The sequence below is a fragment of the Aotus nancymaae genome, unplaced genomic scaffold (genome assembly GCF_030222135.1).
Source record: "Aotus nancymaae isolate 86718 unplaced genomic scaffold, 86718_ANA_hifiasm-v0.15.2.pri h1tg000115l, whole genome shotgun sequence".
In the NCBI taxonomy this organism is placed as follows: Eukaryota; Metazoa; Chordata; class Mammalia; order Primates; family Aotidae; genus Aotus; species Aotus nancymaae.
Window position 1 is genome coordinate 1,555,000 of NW_026988530.1, and position 5,355 is coordinate 1,560,354.

At 42.9% G+C, this 5,355-nt stretch overlaps 1 pseudogene; it reads left to right on the plus strand.

The window, feature by feature from the left end:
- Nucleotides 1–1,386: 1,386 nt before the first annotated feature.
- LOC105728277 (U1 small nuclear ribonucleoprotein C-like) lies at nt 1,387–2,004 on the plus strand (annotated as a pseudogene).
- The last annotated feature ends 3,351 nt before the right edge of the window (nt 2,005–5,355 follow it).

Genomic DNA, 5,355 nt, shown 5'->3' on the forward strand with positions numbered 1-5,355 from the left:
GATCAGATAATTTTTTTATGAGGAGTTTTTACACAGATTGGGAGGAAGGCAAATAAGAGTGATATGTTTAGGTTTTATAACTGGCCTTGGGGAAAAGAAATTCTGGTTTCTAAGATACACCCTGTAGATGGGTCTGAATTTCTGTGGCTAGCCTTGGGAGGGAATGCGACAAGAGGACAGGAGGCAGGAGGTCAGAGAAAATGTTTGCTGCTGAAGCCTTCCAATTTTCTGGAGCCCCAACATCACCCACCCCATTTTTCACAACTCCCAACTCCTCACACTCTACCTCCAACCACAAACCCTTCTTCGCAGGGATGACTCCTGAGTACCCTCCACCTTCTACTTTAAACATCATTGCTTCTTACGGGGAGCTTTCACTGACTCCCTTAATCCCAATCAAGCACCCTTCCCAAGTGCTCCCTCAGCACCTGTTCACCCCCATCATAACATTTATCACATGAACTTACTATTGCCTGTGATTGTCCTTACTAGATGCTAAGACAGAGAACAATCTCTGCATTAAGTATTGGCTCCCCAGTTCCGAGCTTAACGCATCCACCTTAGTGGGAAAGCCACAGATATTTGCTTGTAAAAGAAGAAAAGAAACAATGAAACTCTCATGGAGCAATGTTGGAACTGGTCATAAGGAAATTTTGCAAAAATGTAGGAGCTAAGATTGCTGATGAGGGTGGTTTAAAAGGCAGGAGAACACAGGCTTATTTACTATTCATGATATTTGTAGGCAGATATCAAAAATCACTTTCCTGAGCTTGAAGTTACAGGTAGAATTAATTACATTCTAGCCTTCATAATAAAAACGTGTTTATTAGTGACAAAAAAATGGTATATGTTTTTTATTTTTCTTTTTTGATTTTGAGATGGAGTCTTGCTCTGTCACCCAGGCTGGAGTGCACTGGCGTGATTTCGGCTCACTGCAACCTCTGTCTCTCAGGTTCAAGCGATTCTCTTGCTTCAGCCTCCTGAGTAGCTGGGATTACAGGCGTGTGCCACCATGCCCGGCTAATTTTTGTATTTTTACTAGAAACTGGGTTTCACCTTGTCGGTCAGGCTGGTCTTGTACTCCTGACCTCATGTTCCGCCTGCCTCCCAACGTGCTGGGATTACAGGCGTAAGCCATAGCACCCAGCCGTATCTGTTTACATTGGTATATGACAATTAAGTAGTACATGTGACAGGCTGTGAATTATTCTGCAGTCACTCATGCCTCAGGTGTTTTCCACAAGTGTGATAACAGAAAACCATCTTGATGGTAGACAGGATTCTGAACCCAGCCTATAAAATATTGAATTCAAGTTTCCTTAAAAGAATCATTTTCCTAGATGTTATTTCCCTTCTAAATATTTTAAAAGTAGAACATCAGAACGGAGTGGCCAACGGCTTGCAGAGCAACATGCCCAAGTTTTATTGTGACTACTGCGATACATACCTCACCCATGACTCTCCATCTGTGAGAAAGACACACTGCAGTGGTAGGAAACACAAAGAGAATGTGAAAGACTACTATCAGAAATGGATGGAAGAGCAGGCTCAGAGCCTGATTGACAAAACAACAGCTGCATTTCAACAAGGAAAGATACCTCCTACTCCATTCTCTGCTCCTCCTCCTGCAGGGGCGATGATACCACCTCCCCCAAGTCTTCCAGGTCCTCCTCGCCCTGGTATGATGCCAGCACCCCATATGGGGGGCCCTCCCATGATGCCAATGATGGGCCCTCCTCTCCTGGAATGATGCCAGTGGGACCTGCTCCTGGAATGAGGCCACCCATGGGAGGCCATATGCCAGTGATGCCTGGGCCCCCAATGATGAAACCTCCTGCCCGTCCCATGATGGTGCCCACTCGGCCTGGAATGACTCGACCAGACAGATAAGGATAGAGGGGAGGCCTCATTCTATCAGTTTTATATTACCTGTTCTGCTTCACCAGGAGATGATGCTGCTGTGATGCTGGGTTTTCTAAACAGCATAAGGAAGACTTGCTCCCCTGTCTGATCAAAGAGAATAGTTTTGGAGGGGAGAGGCGGGGCAAAAAAGATGCAGTTTCCATTTGTATTAGGAAATGTGAAAATAAAATTGTCAACTCTTTTAGTTAAAAAAAAAAAAAAAGTAGAACATCAAAAATAAAGGAATTTGAACTTTCTTTTTTATTTAACTTCTGGACTTCTTTGAAAATCAATCTTGGAATCCAACGACAGTTCCCCTTCCTCCGCTGGGTAGGAGGTGGCAAGCGCTGGGACAGAGCAGGGTGAGGGCCTTTCCCTGTGTCTAGCTTGTTGCCGGTCTCACCACCCCACCACAGTTTTCTGCCACCTTGAAGAAAGGAATTGCTTCATACAATGGCTGTTAGCCTAGTGGATATTTAGACATTTTCTCTCAAGGGAGAGATGATCCTTCAGTTTTTGGAATATCATGCACAACATCTTGGTAGGGTGGCTGGATGTTCCTGAGTCAGAGACTTCCTGGAAATAAACAAGGAAAGAGAGAGACAGAGAGAGAGAGAGAGAGAGAGAGAGAGATCACATGTGAGCAGGAGGGAAACAAGCAGAAAGAGAGGGATACCTTGTGAGAATTGTCCTTGGCAAAATAACTTATACCTTCAAAGATCCACTTCCTGATGTGACATAAATAAGAAAAATGCATTTATCAAGTCAGCTTTTTTTTTTCTTACAATCAGGTAAATTTCTAAAACCAGCATGTGTGTTTCTGCCAAATGCTTGGGAATCTTTGCTTCAGGGCATAAGGAAGATGGGGTGTGTGAATATCAGTGTGTTAAGATTTACCTGGGTCCATTTTGCTTCCTGATTAACTTTGTGGCCAGGTGACATTATTTTCTACAAGTATTATGGAAATCATCGTCCTTTCTTGCATTTAGAATTACTTTCGTGAAACTTTTGCTCTGTTAGACCAAAGTACTAGTTTTACACTTTAACTCGGCTGAATTTACTGGGCAGTAGCCCCTTATGCACGTCTCATACCCTTACATGGAGGTTGGGGCAAAGGGTTTGTCACATCTTTCTTTCCTACAACTTCCATTCAAGTTAGCTATGAAAGCACATTATGCCACTGAATACCAGATGTGGCAGATTCTTACGGCTTTGTGAATAGATTTGCCATTTTGGGGGGTTGCTGAGTCAGGAAATTGACATTCTACTGTTGTGCTTTTAAAAGTATTTGCTGTGACTTCAATATTTTTTCTCTGACAGTTGAAGCAGAAAGGTGGATTAGCTTTCTTGATTCCAATTATCTTCCCTGTAGTATATTGCTGATATGCTCCTGTGTCAGATAAGTTATGTGAAGTAGAAGAAAATGTCACCTGGTAAATGTGACACTGTTTGAGGGAGAGCTTGAAAGGTATTTTTTGTCATTGATGGGTCTCCAAGAACTTTTTAAAAAGACAGGTGGAATTCTTTTGAAATATTTGAACTGGGTTTTTTTTTTCTGCCAAATTTGCTGAAAGATTACCATGCAAATGTCAAATTTTGTTTTTAGAAAGATATAAATTGAGATAGAGTAGCATTCTACTTTATTTCATTCTACATGTCAGAAAAAGGAAAATCTGAAGGAAAAATATTTAAAAGCAGCCCAAGATGGTTACAGGTTGGACATATGGTAATGGAAACGATGCCTGTGGACTAAAGCTGACCCTTGTCTGCAAGGCTTGAGGCTGTCAACTATTTCACTGACCTGTACTGATTACAACCTTGCCTAGCAGATGATTCACAAGGGCATGGCAGAATTGGTCATCCCTCTCTGGTTCTAAGATGCCCACATATTCTTAAACCTTTTCCCCTCTATGCCCTAACCACATATTTGCTGTATCTTATGTATAAGGTCACTAAACAACAAACAGGATTGTAAGATTGTCACCTTTGCTTCACTGTCCACTTCTCCCATGTACGTGTAAGAGGAATATATAAATGTTGTGCCTCGTATAACCCTCTTGGGGACACCTTGTCACCTTGTCCTGACTCTGTGTTTCCCGGGCTATCATCCTCAAATTTGGCTCAGAAAAAAAGCTCACTTTAAATTTCTTTAAGTTATCGTGCTTGTTATTTAACCTTTCAGTCAACACATTTGAGAGTTAGATTGAAAGGTGCTCTTTGTGGCACTTGGATCTTCCTCTGATTTTTTTTCAGATTACCAGACAGTAGGTGCTATCACAGAAAGACCAGGCTCTCATGGCTACAGGGAGAGAAAGATTTGAGACAATGATTGTATCATCACTGGTGATCCGTGTCTATGTGCTTCTGTGCTTTCGGATTTGGTTTTTGTATTTCTGAAAAGCTTTTGCAAAAATTATAACGGAGGAAATGATGACAGTGAAAGAAATCAGGCCTAACCAACTCCGTCTTGCTTCTAACCTTTAAGCTGTCCTTGTTCATTCCTGGGCATAGGCCAAACTAACTTTGGGAAGGAATTCAGTTCATGATTTGATTCTGAAACAAAATTGTTAATAGCCCTTTCTGGAAAAAGAAAAAAAAAAAAAAAACACCTTCTTGCCTGGGGACCGGTCTGCCTTTGCAGGACTAACAGATGAGCTACGAGATTAGAAGTTACAGTTTAGGGATCGTGCAGCCTTCTGCTCCAAAATACTGAACCTCTCCAAATTGCTCCTGGGGATAACATCATTACCGTAAAACCTAAGATCAGTGCTTGAGATATTTTGCAGACCCTGTACTCACTGGAGCAGCTGACACCACCCAGAGGAGTAATCTAGCTCAATGGGTTCTGCCATCCTACCCAGGAACAGAAAACAGCAAGAAAAACTTGCTTTGACCCCCTCTGATTCCATCTCCGACCTGACCAATCAGCACTCCCCACTTCCCAAGCCTCTACCCGCCAAATCATCTTTAAAATCTCTAATCCTAATGCTCTGGGAGACCAATTTGACTAATAATAAACCTCAGGTCTCCCACATAGCTGGCTTTGAATGAATTGCTCTTTCTCCACCGCCATTCCCCTGCCTTGATAAATCAGCTCTGTCAGGCAGTGGGCAAGGTGGTGAACCTGTTGGGTGGTTACATTTCAAGGTGGTGAAAAAAGGCTTATCTGTGTACACATTCAAAGCATTTTGATTATATAGAACTGCTAGACGCTGGGCACGATGAAGCATGCCTGTAGTCCCAGCTACTCTGGAGGCTGAGGCTGGAGGATTGCTTGAGCCCAGGAATTCTGGGCTGTAGTGCGCTATGCCGCTCGGGTGTCTGCACTAAGTTCGGCATCAATATGGTGACTTCTTGGAAGTGGGGACCACCAGGTTGTCTAAGGAAGGGGTGAACTGACCCAGGTCGGAATCGGAGCCATGCTGATCAGTAGTGGGATAGGGTCTGTGAATA